The 16,314-nt window shown below is 45.0% G+C and overlaps 1 long non-coding RNA gene across 1 annotated transcript; it reads right to left on the bottom strand.

The window, feature by feature from the left end:
* Positions 1-222: 222 nt before the first annotated feature.
* Positions 223-16,103, bottom strand: LOC110560319 (uncharacterized). Its single transcript, XR_002477118.2, has 3 exons — positions 15,541-16,103; positions 5,223-5,387; positions 223-4,146 (listed from the first exon to the last, which is right to left on the bottom strand). It is a non-coding gene; the product is annotated as an uncharacterized LOC110560319 (long non-coding RNA).
* Between the last annotated feature and the right edge of the window lie 211 nt (positions 16,104-16,314).

The raw sequence follows: 16,314 nt of genomic DNA, 5'->3' as shown, positions 1-16,314 counted from the left end.
GACAACACATGCTGGAGAGGATGTGGAGAAAGGGGAACCCTCCTCCATTGCTGGTGGGAATGTAAACTTGTACAGCCACTTTAGAAATCAATCTGGTGCTTTCTCAGACAATTAGGAATAATGATTCCTCAAGATCCAGCTATACCACTCCTAGGCATATATGCAAAAGAGGCTCAAGTATACAATAAGGACATTTGCTCAACCATGTTTGTAGCAGCTTTATTTGTAATAGCCAGAAGCTGAAAACAGCCCAGATGTCCCTCAGTTGAGGAATGGATACAGAAATTATGGTACACAAAGGAATATTACTCAGCGATAAAAAACAAGGAAATCATGAAATCTGCAGGCAAATGGATGGGTCTAGAAAAGATCATCCTGAGTGAAGTAACCCAGAAGCAGAAAGACACACATGGTATATACTCACTTATAAGTGGATATTAGACATATATATAAGATAAACATACTAAAATTTATACTCTTAAAGAAGCTAAACAAGAAGGGCCCTGGGTAAGATGCTCAATCCTCATTCAAAAAGGCAAACAGGATAGACATCAGAAATTGGAGAAGACAGGGAACCAAACAGGAGCCTACCAAAGAGGGCCTCTAAAAGACTCTACCCGGCAGGGTATTAAAGCAGATGCTGAGACTCATAGCCAAACTTTGGGCAGAGTTCTTCTTATGGAAGAAGGAGATAGAAAGATCTGGAGATTATAGGAGCTCCACAAGGAGACCAACAGAGCCAAAAAACGTGGGCTCAAGGGGGCCTGAAGAGACTGACACCACAACCAAGGACCATGCATGGAGAGGACCTGCTCAGATGTAGCCCATAGACTCAGTCACCAAGTGGATTCTCTAGTAAAAGGAGCAGGGGCTGTCTCTGGCATGAATTCATTGGCTGGCTCTCTGATCACCTCCCCCTGGAGGGGGTACAGCCTTGCTAGGCCACAGAGAAAGACAAAGCAGCCAGTCCTGATTAGACCTGATAAGCTAGGGTCAGATAGAAGGGGAAGAGGACCTTCCCTATCAGTGGACATAGGGGAGGGACCTATGGAGAAAAGAGGGAAGGTGAGACTGGGAGGAAACAAGGGAGGGGCCTACAGCTGGGATACAGTGAATAAATTGTAATAAACAATAAAATTAAAAAAGAAAAACAACTCAGAGATTCACTGGAGAAGGCAATTTTGAAACCCTGTCTCAAAAAAAAAAAAAAATCCTAATTAAATAATGTTGGGGGTTGGCCTGGTGATACATATTCTAATGTTAATTACTGGCCCCCAAGATCTTGTCCCTGCTCAGAGGAGCACATTCTCAGATATACCTGTCCTTGCATAAACCTTGCTCCACCTGGTTTAAAATTGATTGGTTAATAAGAAAGGTTGGAATTTGTGAAACATCAAGTAGGTGCCTGGCACCCACAGTCATGGATGGCTGTGGAGAAGAACACAGTAAGTGACAGAGACGATCAGGGTGTCTGGAGAGTTGCAGGCAGGCTTCAACACTGGAAGAAAGGACTTCCTAGACGACATACGCCCTGGGAAAGGCCTGGAGGATGAGGGAGGACAGTCAGGCAGAGAAGGGTGATATTGATGTGGCTGTTTGGGAACGTGAGAGAACACAGTGGGCAGATGAGGAAGATCAACACTGAGGTCTGTGGGAGCCAGGGTTCTCCATGTGAGAACCCCAAGCAGGGCTGGGGAAGGCTGGGTGGAGAGCTGAGGGAATGGATAGTGGAAGAGGGGTTCATTTGTGGCTACGTATTTATCCACCCGGAGTGTTTGGGTTCCCAAACACTCTTTCACGGTGTTTTTCACAAGGCCAGAAGAAACCAGAAATTTTGGGTACATGTCTAATTTAGGAGATTTGTTTCTCTTATACCCAGTTCGAGAGCCCCCAAAAGATCTACAGGAATCGACTTGTTGCAAAGCACATGAGGGTCTTTTTATTGTAAATTACAAGCTGCAGCTTGGGCTACACAGCCCCCACCGCTTGCTGAGCGCGCTGCACCCAGGTTAGTTGATATATAGATTCTGGTCCATCCCAGCATGCCCAAGGCAGGGGCAATTCCTGCCTGGCAAGCATCTATTGGTCAAGATGTTACATTTTGAATCGATTGGCTATAGGAAGGTTCCCAGACCTATAATGACCTGGTGTCCCTCCCTAGGGGGATGGTCCAGTTTCCTAGCAACTGTATCTCTAGTGGGTGGGGAAAGATGCAGTGAGGTGACTCTTCCCCTCAGGGCATTACTAAACTTCTTTACCGTACCTACTTTAGGTCTTAATGATAGCTGCTACTTTATCTTTTGGTCTCTCATTTCCTATGAAATTATAATCTTAATTTTTATTCTGTATTTGAAACAAATGCTCTTTTACAAAAATGAAGTAGTCTTGAGTGGCCATTGTTGGGTATATTTTAAGAGTTTACTTTAATTAAGAGTACGTGTGGCTCTCTGTGTAGCATGCACATGAGTGCAAGTACCTGCAGAGGCGTGAAGAGGGCATTGTATCCCATGGAGCTAGAATGCTGGAGACTGTCAGCCTCTCTGTGTGGGTGCTGGGACATAAACACTGGAATTCAGCTGCTAAGTTGCCTCTGGAGCCTCCATTGTTGGTTTTGAACCCTGTACTTTGCATAAGAGCAAGTTGTTGGCTCTGTACAGAGAATGCACCAACATTCTCATATTTTGTCCTTTCTTTTGCTTTTACTTTGCATTGCTAATTTTCTTGCAAGCTGCTCTATCCAGCCCAGATGTCTGAGAACTGGTCTGAAGATAATGGAGAGGCATCAAGGCAGCAAAGGGCCACATTTCAGGATGAAAACTAAGGAGGGGTGAGGATCACATCAGAAAATGAGTACAATAAGTTGCTGAGAAAACAGGCTGTCATGAGTGTGGCAGCCATGCGGGATCAGAACTGGGAGAAGCAGAGAGGGCGAGAGGGAGAACTATATATGTGGAGGTAAAAAGCCCCAGAGCCCACCCTGTTCAACTCAGGATTCTTGCCTCTGAGGCAGCAGCTGGCCCAGTGGATGACCGGTACATGTTTACTTATGAATGGACAGCCATAGAACTGACCTGATGGCAGAAGAGCAGCTTATGTGATTCCTGCCTTGTGTGTCCCTGGTGAAGCCCACAGGTAATCTGGAGAAGAAGGAAAGCAGACCTAAGAGAGCTGATTGAAAGAATCAGACTAACTTTGTAACCTATGTTTCTTTTAATTGCCTTATAACTTATATTTGCAAGTTTTAGGCCCATGTTAATTAAAGCCTCTTAGTGCTTCTCCAGAGAACCGAGGAATGTAAAAGTTCCTGACATTAGCCATCTGTGAGGGCAGAGATAAGGAAGAGAACAAGCAGAGATCTCTACTAAATGGAGAAAAAAATCACCGCCTGGCACCTGTGAGATGGGCTTTGTTTGGAAACTGGGCCAAATGGCCCCAATCCTTCTCCTGACCTTTGATCCAAAGCCTGTAACCCCCACTCCTCAGAACAGACATGGGATGAGTTAATCACCCCCCACATTTAACTGTGGATGGCAGGAAATGCCAAACTGACTTGAAGATCAGATATTTACGACAGGGCTGACCAGACCTAAGGATGCCCAGAACCAACCAATTATTTTAAAAGTTAGACACTTCATCCAATCCTAACTTGCCAAGAAGTCAACGCCAGGAGATTCCCGCCTTGTGTCTTTTAAAAACCTAAGCTCTTTGTCTCCCGGTGCCACTCCTAGCTGACCAGCAGGGGTGACCCCATTGTACAATGGTTAAAAAGAGTCTCTTGCATTTTTGCATCAATGGATGATTAGTTTCCTGAGTTCTCTTCATACCTTCTTATATTTAGGCTCTTGCTGGGCCTAACACTGATAAATTCTGCTTTGGAGGTATTGGGCCCAGGGGGAAAGCACAGCGAGATCTTTTATAGACTTCAAGTTCCCAGGAGAAGCTGAAACTGGAGCCTCCAGAATGGTCCATGTGGGAGAAGGAGTGGGTGTTACCATGTGATGCTTAACGAGCTCTCTGGTGGGGCTGGAGAGATGCTCAGTGACTTGTTGCACTTGCAGAAGACCCAGGTCCAATTCCCAGCACCTACATGGATGTTCACAATCGTCTGTAATTCTAGTTCCAGGAGATCCAATTCTCTCTTCTGACCTTTAAGGATATATGGAATATATATGTATTAGTCATAGTTCTCTAGAGTAACAGAACTTATAAAATGAATATTTCTCCTTCCCTCTGTCTTTCTCTCCCCCTTCTCTACACACACACACACACACACACACACACACACACACACACACACGTGCAGTTATGAACAGAAGCTTCAAGAATCCAATAGTTGTTCAGTCCATGAAGCTGGATGTCTTAGCTGGTCTTCAGAATCCTGAAGAAGTGGGCTCTAACACCAGTGAAGGAAAGGACTTGTTAGCTAGCAAGAGCAGCAGCAAGTAGGCAAAGAAAGGAGAAGTTTTTCTTCAAAGTCCTTAAACAGGCTTCTAGCAGGGGTGTGGCCCAGATTAACAGTGGAACTTCCCATTTCAAGTCATTTATTTATTTTTTGTTTGTTTTTTGAGACATGGTTTCTCTAAGTAGCCTTGGCTGTCTTGGACCTCACTCTGTAGATCAGACTGGCCTAAAACTCACAGTGATCCACCTGTCTCTGCCTCAGAAATGCTGGAATTAAAGGCATGTGCCACCACGGCCTGGATCAAAAAGTTTAATTAAGCAAAAATCTCTCACAGGTGTGTGCAACCAATCTGTTAATCCCAGATGTAATCAGGTTGACAACCAAGAATAGCCATCACAATACACTGCAGGCAAAACACTCATACATGTAAAAACAAAGGATTTTTAAGGACTACCTTGCCTGACCACAGCCTGGCAAACCATGTTGCAGTGATATTCAGAGCATCCCAGTAAGAGAGACATCTGCTGTGCTCATACTGAGAGGCTGAAGGTTAACCTAATTTCTTCTAAGTTGACATAATATTCATTCTCATTTGTCTTCACTGTAAAAGTTAGAGGCAGAAAAACATGACTGAAAAGAATCTGAGGCCAGGCATGCTGGCATACACCTTTAACTTTAGCACTCTGGAAAGGCAAGTTGATCTCTGTGAGTTGGAGGCCAGCCTGGTTTATTTAATGAGTTCCACACCAGACCATCTGGGGTTACATATGTGAATCCTTGTCAGAGCACTTGGCATCATCATTGTGAGGAGGAAACGTACCTTTTTGGAAATACTTGATGTCTGAATAATGCTCTCAACTGTCCTGGGTGTGTCCATGCCTCCTCAGCTGCTGGATCCTTGAGCCCAGAGTAAAGCCACACTCAACTCAACCGCCTGTAGGAGCCCTGGCCAGAAGGATCTAGGCCCACTGCAGTCTCAGCTGGTCTAAGAGGCAGACAGACCCATGTTTACCTTTATTAGTCATGAGTTTTAGGGTGGTTCACCAAACAGCATATTATGTAGCAATAGTTCATTGATATAAGAGTGCCAAGAGGCTGTTGGAAAACCTATCCTCCTCCTACTCAAGCCACTCCAGAACAATCTAAGTGAAAAACCAGTGTTTTTCCTTAGCAATGACCTTCCCACACGCTTCGGACTCTCAGCTCCCTTGGGAACTATGCAGCAGTTGCAGTGAGCACAATTCTCTGGCCATCTCCTCGGCCACCAGTGACTCAATTCATCTCAGTCCCTTGCTGACTGATGGTCAGCTTTGACCTATGGGATCCAAGGCAGCAACCTGCTTTAATCTGTATTCACTGTTACACTCCCTATGCAAGCCCAGGGCTTCCCAGTTCCACCTGAGTTTCACCAACAGCTCTTTGTGAAGAGCAAGGCAGAGCACATGGCTGTGGGCACACAAGAGACCCAGGACTGTGTTGGGCATGGAGGGAGAGGGATGGGATTCTGGTAAGGGCTTTTCATCTGAGAGACTGTTGCTAACTCTCTCCTCAAGTGCTGGTCTTCAGAGCAGAACCAGAACTCTGTCAGCAACACTGAGGGTCATCTCTGTTCCCACTGCTTCTTCACTAAGCACCCATTCTGCTTTTCTTTTCCTGTCCATCTGTGCTCTGGTATCCCTGTTGGAGGAAGAAAATGCCAACTAAATCTGCTTACCCAGCTCTCTCCATCCAGCCCTCTCCTTTCTTTCCCCTTCTTTCCCTGTCTGCCTTTTTCAATTCCCTCCACTTCCTGGAAATGTTTCTATGAGGATCAAATGGATTATCAGGGCTCAGGATGCAGGAATTTGTTGGCATGTTTTTTCAAAAAAAAAATTCTCTTTTATTGGGTTCTTATATTTATCTCCCTTCCAGCCCCCCCCCCTCCACCTCCTCCTTCACCAGGTAGGAGAGCCAGAGGATAGTGGGGAGAGGGGACAGTTGAGATATTTTTAGACTACTTCCTGCTGATTAGGGTTGTCTGGTTCCCTGGGCAAGTCCAGTCTTTCTAGTCAGGATACCTCCAACTTTGCCTCATCAAACTGCAACAACATCAACCAGGAGCAGCAGAGGGGAAACAGCACCCTTCTTTTTCGGAGCACTCCTGCTCCTCTCTGGGCTCTATACCTTCTCAAGAGTCCCCAGAATTAAACTCTCTGCAGCTGGCAAAAATCATGCCACTGCTAGTGCACAAGACAACCATAGTTAACCATAGCTGTGGACAAACTGAAGCAGCTGCAGATTCCACACTTGGGATTAAAACGAGAACATATTTGCATAACTTAAATGGGTTTGTTTGTATGTTTGTTTGTCTTAAAGAAACCAAAATTCTCACTACAGGAATTCATGGAGCTCACTTGTGAGCAGATGTCAGGTGGCTGTTTACGGGTGTTGGTTTGTTCTGAGAAGGGTCATCCCTGTCGGGTCTGTACAAGAACATTCTACATAGTTGCTGAGTGGACATAGGCGGCCTCAGCAGCTGTAGGCTAGTTGATGGTCAGTTGGTTCAAGTAGCACTTTTACTCTAGAGCACCAAATTTATTAATTTCAAGGAACCAAGATTTTTCTTGGTTATCTTCAAAGAAGATACTAAACAGTACAGGCATTTAGTTGGTGACCAGTGTCACCTCCGAGCCTGGGCATCATACCATTCCCTTCACCCCCTACTATTTGTTTTCTGGTACTTTTATTTCCTTCAGCGAAGAGTCCAAATCTGTGGTTTTCACTTGCCTCTCTGCTGTGCTCTTTCCTGGCTGCCTGAATGAGGTGATAACTGAGAAAACAAAGCCCATAGCAAGCTGTGGGCAGGACTCTGAGGTCTTTATCATTGTTGGTCCTAGCCCAGTCTATCTGTGTGACCTTGGACAAATTACTTGATATCTTAGGGTTATTTCCTTAAGCATATAACAGGGCTATGTGCTAGGCTTAGTGGCTGAAGCCTATGGTCTCAGCACCAGGGCAGCTGCAGCTGGAAGAGCGCCCTATGTTTGAGGCCAGTGTGGGTTCCACAAAGAGTTCCAGGACCACTGAGCTACAACAAGGGTGCGTGCGCGCGCGTGCTTGTGTGTGTGTGTGTGGGGGGGGTGGGGGGCAGGAGAGAAGAAGATAAGAAAAAATAAGATAAAAGTAAAATAGAGTGTTGGTTTATAGGCTCAACTCCAGGAGTTTTGGCATTTTCTGACAGGCCTGGGAGCACTCATGAGATGGAAAGGCTGATGGAAAGGTGAGCCATGTTTAACCATCCTGGCACCTGGGTTGTGACTGCAGCAGTTGTAAGAGTGAGAGTTTTGAGGCTGAGTGGCCCTTGGCCTTTGAATATTTTTCATATGAGTTGAGGATTTTGTGTGGTAGCAAGGAAAGCCTTTAAAACATCTTGAAAAGAGTGGTCTGCTGTACTTGCATACAGGATGTGGATGGCCTGCTTTCTTCTGGGTGTTCTACACTGGCTACTGGCTTTCTTCCTCACAGTTGCTAGTATTTACTGGCTGTCTATCCATTTGTGCTTAGATATTCACTTAAACAAAATTCCAGAGATGTCTAGGGATCTCTTGTCTGTGCAGTTGTTTGTCTGTTTGTTTTGTTGTTGTTTTATAGGCAGTTAGCAAATCTGACCTCTGGGCACTCACTTACTTTGCTTATATCTGTCAAGTGTCATGTTGAGCACACTGCGTATCCATCCCTCTGGATGTCACAGAGCTGGGACCCTTAACATCTTTCTGGTAATTAAACTTTAGTTCAGCCTCCAACAGGAGCACAGTGCTTGTAGCTAGCTGGCTGAGTGGGTAGATAAGGCAACGCTTCATTCTGCCCTCACCTTTCATCTTTACCCCACAAATAAAAATTGGATTCTTTGGTCAGGTTTATGGAGAAAGGAACAAAGGACAGTGATTATGCATAGGTCTGGAGCACCAGGAAAGGGGAGATAGATTTGCAAATTCTTAGCATGTATATGGAAATTATGTGTCAGATAGATCAATCTAGTGGATAGTACATAAACTGATATCACAGAGTACAACAATGGACCGAGGAATGGGATAGAATGCTATGATGCATCACTGTTTGGGAAGTGGGTAAGAAAAAGAGGATATTGGGGCTGGAGAGATGGCTCAGAGGTTAAAAGCATTGGCTGTTCTTCCAGAGGTCCTGAGTTCAATTCCCAGCAACCATATGGTGGCTCACAACCATCTACAGTGAGATCTGGTGCCCTCTTCTGGCATACAAGCACACATAAAAGCAGAATACTGTATAAATAATAAATAAATAAATATTAAAAAAAAAAGAAAAGAAAAAAAAGAGGATGTTTTGAAGAAATAGCATTCCTTCTATCCTAGAAGTAAACTTGGGAGTTTTAAAGGGAAGCTCATTAAAACTCAGGAAGCAAACTCACAAATCTCAGGAGGTTTCTGAAACTTAAAAGATTCACGGGGTGCTTCCCTGCCACTTTAATTTAATTATGCAGAAAACTCTGGGGTTCTAGTTTTCATGAGTTGTTATTCAGTGATAAAGCTGCCTTTGGCTCATCCATGTTCCCTCACTTGTACTCTCGTAAGTAACCCCAATAAACTCTTTGGTTCACCAACTTGGATTTTACTGGTAATCTTTTATCAGTTTCCTATCTGGGGTAAGTAGATATTTGTTCACTTCCCAGGAATAGTGTCACACAACAGACTATGTAAAAAATGAGACTGGAAAGGAATGCAAGGCAGGAGGGTGCTTCAGAAGGAAGGCACAGTCCACAGTATAAAAGGCATGAGTTCAAGAGGCCTCTCCCCAGTTATCTGGACTCTCCTCTAAAGTGAGAGGGCTCCAGATAAAGTTGGCTGTGATCTTCACACACAAAACCCTCTGAAAGAAGTGTTTTTCCAGAGAAATCTATCCCTTACACACAGCAACATTCAGCCATCACAACCAACCCTTCTCCACTGTAGGACAAGTAAACACTGAAGAAGGGAATCAGAGCCTTTGAGATGGCTCAGCAAACTGACAACCTAAGATTGTTCAAGCCCTAGGATCACACGTGGTAGAAGGAAAAAACCAACTCCAGCGAGTTGTCCTCTGACCTCTATATGCAACCCAACACACACACTAAATAAATAATTGAAAGAAAAAAAAAAGTCAGGCTGTGGTGGTGCAGGCTTTTAATCCCAGCCCTTGGGAGGCAGAGGAAGGTGGATCTTTGTGAGTTTGAGGCAGCCTAGTCTACAGAGTGTGTTCCAAGACAGCCAGGGCTACACAGAAAAACCCAGTTTCAAAACAAACCAAAAACAAGGGAATCAGCTCTGTGCCAAGGCTTTATGTCTGGAGTAGTCCCAGCTTTGGTTCACCCTGAGGTGCTGTAGCCAAGGTCACGCCATGAGTCAAGGAAGTGACGAGGGTGAGAAGAGCAAGCTAAGAGCATGGAGACGGAGTGCTGATGAATGGAATACCTAGGAGGACTCCGATGGTCTCTGAATTCAGAGAGTGTGCCTAATGGGTACTGTGAATGAATGATATGCCTTGAGTCATGCCTGCAAGGATGGCTGATATGGGCTCAGGAAGGTCATTTTGGGCAGAGGAAAATGTCAGAACAATAGTCCGAGTGTGAGGTTGCTTCTGGCAACAGGCAGCTGGAAAGGAGATCATGGGGCTGTGGCTTTGTGCACTCTCAGCATTCCCCAGGGAAGGAGGAGCTACTTTTAGCGTGGTGCTGTTTCAGGGCATAGCCTTAGAGTGAAACATGACCCGCTGTCCTCATCAATGCCGGCTTTTGACTGAGAGCCTGCTAAGCTGTGGGCCTGGCAGCCCAAATTACCACCTGCACAGAGCAGGTGCCCAAACTCTCTTGTAGCGGGCCACCTGTGTGGAGATTGGTCAGTGAAGCTCAGAAACTGTGTCCCCATGATTCTGAGCTCAGAAAGTCTCCATTGTGCTGAGCTGCAGGCTTGCAAGCAGGGCCTAGATGGTCCTTTGAGGAGAGGACATTGATGCTGGCATCTCCTCCCCAGCTGAGGTACCTGCTTTGTTCTGAAGGACAACTCCAGTTCTGTGTGGCTTTGTCAGCTGGCCTGAGGTCTTCCTCTTAGTCTGAACTCCCAAACCAAGCGAGCATTAGGTTCTCAGAGCTCGGCTTGAAGGGCTGAAGATGGGGCTGGAGAGACTTCTCAGTAGTTAAGAGGGTTACTGCTCTTCCAGAGGACCTGAGTCCAGCTCCCAGCATCCACATGGTGGCTCACAACGCTCAGTAAATCCAGTTCCAGGGGATTTGGCTCCCCCTTCTGGCTTCAGTGGACACTGTATGCATGTGGTACACATCACACACAGGCTAAATGCTCATACTCACATGATAACAATAAGTATATAAATAAAAGGCTGAAGACCCATGTTTGATCCTCAGTACCCATATAAAAATACTGGTTCATAGTACCATAATTGATGAGCTCTAGGCCAATGAGAAATGCTACCTCAAGGGAGATGGATGCTCCAGAGGGATAATACTACAGATTGCACTCTGCCCTACACACACACATACACACACACACACACACACGCATGCACAAATGCACGAGTGTATATGCAAATGTGCATGTGCATACACACATACACAGACAATCAATAAATGAAAATAAATAAGTAAAGGCTGGACATGTTGCCCATGCCTGTAATCCCGTTGTGTGCTGCACAGCATGTTCCGGGCCAGCTACACCCTGTTTTAAACAAGCAAGCAAAAATAAAGAAGTAAATAAACAAAACAAAATTAAAAATTAAAGACAAAACATAGAATAAACAAAAATGGATAGTTTTCAGTTGAGCGGCCAGTGGTGAGACTGGCGGAGGGTAGGGTCTCTTCTGGCCTCCTCCAGCAGCTGATCTTTAATTTCTCAGCAGCTCTATTTTGTTATTGTTGTTTGTTTGTCTTTCTGAAACAATGTTTTGTGTGTGTGTGTGTGTGTGTGTGTGTAACCCTGGCTGTCCTGGAACAAATTCTATAATCCAGGCTGGCCTACTAACTCACTGAGATCCATCGCCTGCCTCTGCCGTCAGAGTGCCAGTATTAAAGGCTTGCATCATCACCTCATGGCTCTTGGCAGCTCTGTTAAATCCTAAGAGTTGTTTCTTCCTTTTGGAAAGGCCATCCACAAGGCCCCATCCAGCCACTGAAATACAACGCAAATGATGCTTGAGACACCAGGCCCATCTGCTGGAGACGGTAGATTTCTCCATCCCAGGGGCTCCTTCCGGTGAATGAAGGGCATTAAGCAAGAAGACTGCCTGGGCTGCCATCCTGATCTGCTGTCTATCTGCCATCTGCTATCTCCCTCCTAGTTGAGCTACCGACTGTCTTATGGCTGTAAAGCATTAGCACAGTGCTCGGCCCAGGAGTACTCGATAAACACTAGCCTCCCGGTGTGAAAGCCACCACTGTCAAGGCTGTTCCTTGTATGCAACACAGGCATGGCCTGAGACCCAGTAATCATCTTTAAAAATCGCACCACCAAGGGCTGGTGTTGACCCAGGCAGGTAGTGCTGGTGCACGCCTTTAGTCCTAGGAAGCAGAGGCAGGAGGGCTACACAGAGAAACTCTGTCTTAAAAACAAATAAATGAATGAACAAACAAACAAACAAAAGCACCAGGAAAGCTTTGGGGGGGTGCACTTCAGGGTGCACAAAATGCACAAAGCCCTCTGTTTCTTCTGGGTATCACCCACACAAATCCAAAGGTAAGAGAATGAAGAGTTATAGAATGTGTTTACTGATTACCAATTTGAAAAACAACAAACAAACAAAAAAGCAGTAACAAATGTAGAGAAGCTGGAACCTCCATATATCATTGGTGGCAATGTAGCTTCTAAAGCCACCTGGGAAGCAGCTTGGTAATTGTTTTGTTTTGTTTTGCTTTGTTGTTTATTTGCTTTGAGACAGGGTCATACTATGTAGCTCTGGAGCATGCTATGTAGAACAGGTACACCTCAAACTCACAGATATCCTCCTGCCTCTGCCTCCTGAGTGCTAGGACTAAAGATGTATGCCACCACTCCCAGCTCTTGATATTTTGTTTAGAAAAGTTAAAACAGAGTTACCTGGAAATTGGGCATTTTCAGGCCAGATATCTGACAAAGAAGATTGAAAGTGGATATTCACCAGATATTCACATAGAGACAAATGCTCCTGGTAGCAGTGGTCACAATGGCTAAAATATGGAAACAATTCACTTGTCTATCACCTATGACTAGATAAGCAATATGGTAACAATCCATACAAATGGGATCTCATTCCCTGAGCAAAAGGGGCAAACTCAGGTACCTAGCAGCACGGTAGGGCTTTAAAGAGACTTGCTAGCTCTTTGGTGATGGACAAAGTCAGAAGGCTGAGGCTTTGAAAACAGCCTGGGCTATATGCTGTCCTAGAAAAACAAACAGCATCATCTCAAAACAAAACATTGTGCTAAGTGGAAAAAGCCATACACGTAGTCTAGAAAATACAAAACCGAACGTCAGAAAGCAATTTTGAGGCTGATAGGATATTGTAAAAGTGAATTTTGGATGAACAGTGGTTAAGAGCACTGGCTGCTCTTTCATAGGATCCAGGTTTTATTGCCAGCACCCATATGATTACTCACATCTGTCTGTATCTCCTCTTTTGGACTCTGAGGGGCACACATGTGGTACAAACATACATGCTGCCAAAACACCTATACACATAAAATAAATTTTTTTTGGTTTGATTTTCCCAGACATGGTTTCTCTGTGCAGCCTTGGCTGTCCTGTACTGGATTTGTAGACCAGGTTGGCCTCACAGAAAACTGCCTGCCTCTGCCTCCCAGAGTGCTGGGATTAAGGTGTGTGCCACCACACCCATCTAAAATACATTTTAAGTAAATTTTGGTGATGATCATATAAATTTGCCAAAACTTATTGAATTGTATATTAAGTGGTCAAATTTTATTGTACGTAATTTATACCTCAACATTATTTTTAAGAGAATTACAAAGAGTTTGCAGTAACATGAGTAAAATATTATGCTAACTGAAAGTGCTAAAAGCTAAGGACTGAAACACTTAAATATTTAAAATACATACATAGGAGTTAGGCATATAACTTGGTGGAAGAGAACATACTGAGACCCATACAATAGCACTAAATAACTAGACAAATAAATTACAAAGTCCATAAAGGTTTATGACCATGGATTAGTGAGTAATAAGAAGCTGCCATGACAGGGGCTGGAGAGATGGCTTGGCAGTTCAAAGTGCTCACTGCTCATGCACCATGTTTGGTAGCTCACAGCCATGTATAACTCCAGCTGCAGAGGATCTGATGCCCTCTTTTGGCCTCTGCAGGCACTGCATACACGCGAGCAGACACAGACACACACACACACATACACACACACACACACACATTAAAAAAATAACGCATGCCATTAATCCCAGCACTAGGGAGACAGAGACAGGTGGATTTCTGAGTCTGAGGCCAACCTGGTAGTTCTAACACAGCCAGCACTACACAGTGAGACCCTGTCTTAAAAAACAACAATGTCAGACATGGTGATACTCCTGGAGGCAGAGGCAGGTGGCTCTCTGTGAGTTCAATGCCAACCTGGTCTACAAAGTGAGTCCAGGACAGCCAAGACTACACAGAGAAATAAAAAATAGTAAAAATAAAAACAAGGTGGCTTTTCCAACAGAATTTGTTCTCACGGTTCTGAAGCTGTGACTGAGTTGTTAGAGGATGCTTTCACTCTGAGGTGCCTGGATGAGGACATGTACATATAAACCACAGTGTGGACAAGGCCCACTTCCATCCACAGCGGTGGTGATAAAGGGTGATTCTCTCCTGCTGAGTATTTTCTACGTTCAAAGTGCTTGGCCTTCCAGCATCTGTCCCTGAGCCTTCAGACAGCCTACAACTAACTAAAGTCTGTCCTTGTAGTCATATTTGGCAGATAGATAAAGGGAACTGAGGGGTAAGGAGGCTGAGTAACTTCCTAGGTCAGAGGGCTAATGTGGAGTGGAATGGATCTTGTTGCCAGAACCACACACTAAAGCATTCTGCCTCCTACTTGGAACATAACCAGTGTGCAGCTCACAGAGGCAGGCTGAGCAACGGCACGCACATGGACGATATGGCCGTGACACATCTCCATCCAGAGCTGCCTCAGGCAGAGGCTGTGAAACTCACGAACACCTGTACCTGTAGAGTGTGAGGGAGCACTGTCCTGAAAAGTGAACCCCAAGGTCCTTCAAGCTGACAGAACCAGGGGGACATGATCAAGCTGGAAACGGAAACTTTTGGAAGACAAACTGCCTCACAAACACATTGTTTCCCAAACAAGGACAGACAGAGTAAGATCTGCTGGCCTGAACACAATTGATCACACACCATTTCTCTGTTCTGCGGACAGACGGTCTAGGTTTGCCTTTTTCTCAGTGTTATTCTAGAGTAACTACAGGGGCAGACACGTGGTAGACAACAGAGTCAAACTCATCTCTTCAAAGACTGACCTTTCTCCCCACTGCAACTCACGAAAAAACAAGAAAGAGGATTTTTCTTCCATACACTGGCTGAAAGGTGCGCTCTCTCGCAAAGGAGAGAATGAAAGGCGAATTTTGCAATATCCCCAGCAGAGCAAGTGCAGGAAATGACTTGCTTTGAGAGCCCCACAGTTCTCAGCCAAGGTGCCATGCCCTGCAAGCAAACCTCGGAAAGCCACAAATGCTGAAAAATAAACTCAGAGTGTGGTCAGTCTAACTTTTAGAGACACCGCAGCAGTGACTAGCTCAGGACTGATTAGCCTGTTAGTGACAGCACTGGCACCACAGGCCTGCTGCACAGACAGATCCTTATTTCACTGGCTCCCAGAGCCAGGCGGGATGTGCACAGCCTGCACTCAGCACTACACAAAACCTCCTCAGGTTTTTGTTTTGGTTTTCGCCAACGTTTCTTTCCCAAAGTTCTTTTAAATAGTTATGTATTTCAATTAATTTTAGAAAAGTGAGCCTCTCAAAATTTTAAATTCACAGATAAAATTCACTTGGGAGAAATTAATAATTTTATCCAAAGATAAAAGGTAAAAAAGTGAGTTAATTTAAAGGAAAAACTCAGGAGGCTGAAGAGAAGGCTTACCTCTTTTGCAGAGACTCCAGGTTCGGCTCCCAAGCCCTACATGGAGGTTAATAACCAATTGTAACTTCAGCTTTAAAGCAGGGTCTCACTATGTAGCCCTGGCAGTCCTGGAACTCACAATGTAGACTAGGCTGCCTCAAACTCACAGAGATCCACCTGCCTCTGTGTCCCGAGTGCTGGGATTAAAGGCATGTACACCCGGCCTGTAAAAGGTTGCTCTATCCCCCAGCACTGGGGCCCGCTCACCTCAATGGTACAGGTCAGGCATCTCAATGGCTTTAGCATTGCTGTCAAAAATGGAGCTTCCCCGACTCTGGATCTACCATGTGTCGTGGGAACAGCGCTTGTCTTGAAAGTTTATTGATAGACTCTCATGTTTGGTGCTGAAATGATGAACGAGAAAAGCCCCCCGCTGCAAATGTTACGACAGTGTGTCACCTATCAGATCCCAGGCTTTATCTGGAAGTTAGCAGATTGGACGGGGACCAGTCAACACTTGCTCTCTACAGCTGCTGTTCTGACATGTTTCCCGTGAGCAAATACGTTCTGTTTTTATAGGGTGAATAATATCCTGGAAGGGCACTTTAGGTTTCTCGTTGCCCGATTTGAACTGGTCTTGTATAGGCTTAGTTTAGGCTACTCCCATCTTTACTTAAAACGTCTCATTAACTCTTCAAGATTCACAAACTTGGATAATGATTTCAGGTAAGGTTTTCCGTTGAGTTTTTCCGCGGGTGTTTTCCTCTTCTTACCACCCCATCTTGAAGATCTGTA

The sequence above is a fragment of the Meriones unguiculatus genome, chromosome 8 (assembly GCF_030254825.1).
Source record: "Meriones unguiculatus strain TT.TT164.6M chromosome 8, Bangor_MerUng_6.1, whole genome shotgun sequence".
Taxonomy (NCBI): Eukaryota; Metazoa; Chordata; class Mammalia; order Rodentia; family Muridae; genus Meriones; species Meriones unguiculatus.
The sequence above is the reverse complement of the archived record's forward strand: the minus strand, read 5'-3'. Positions and strand labels throughout refer to the sequence as shown.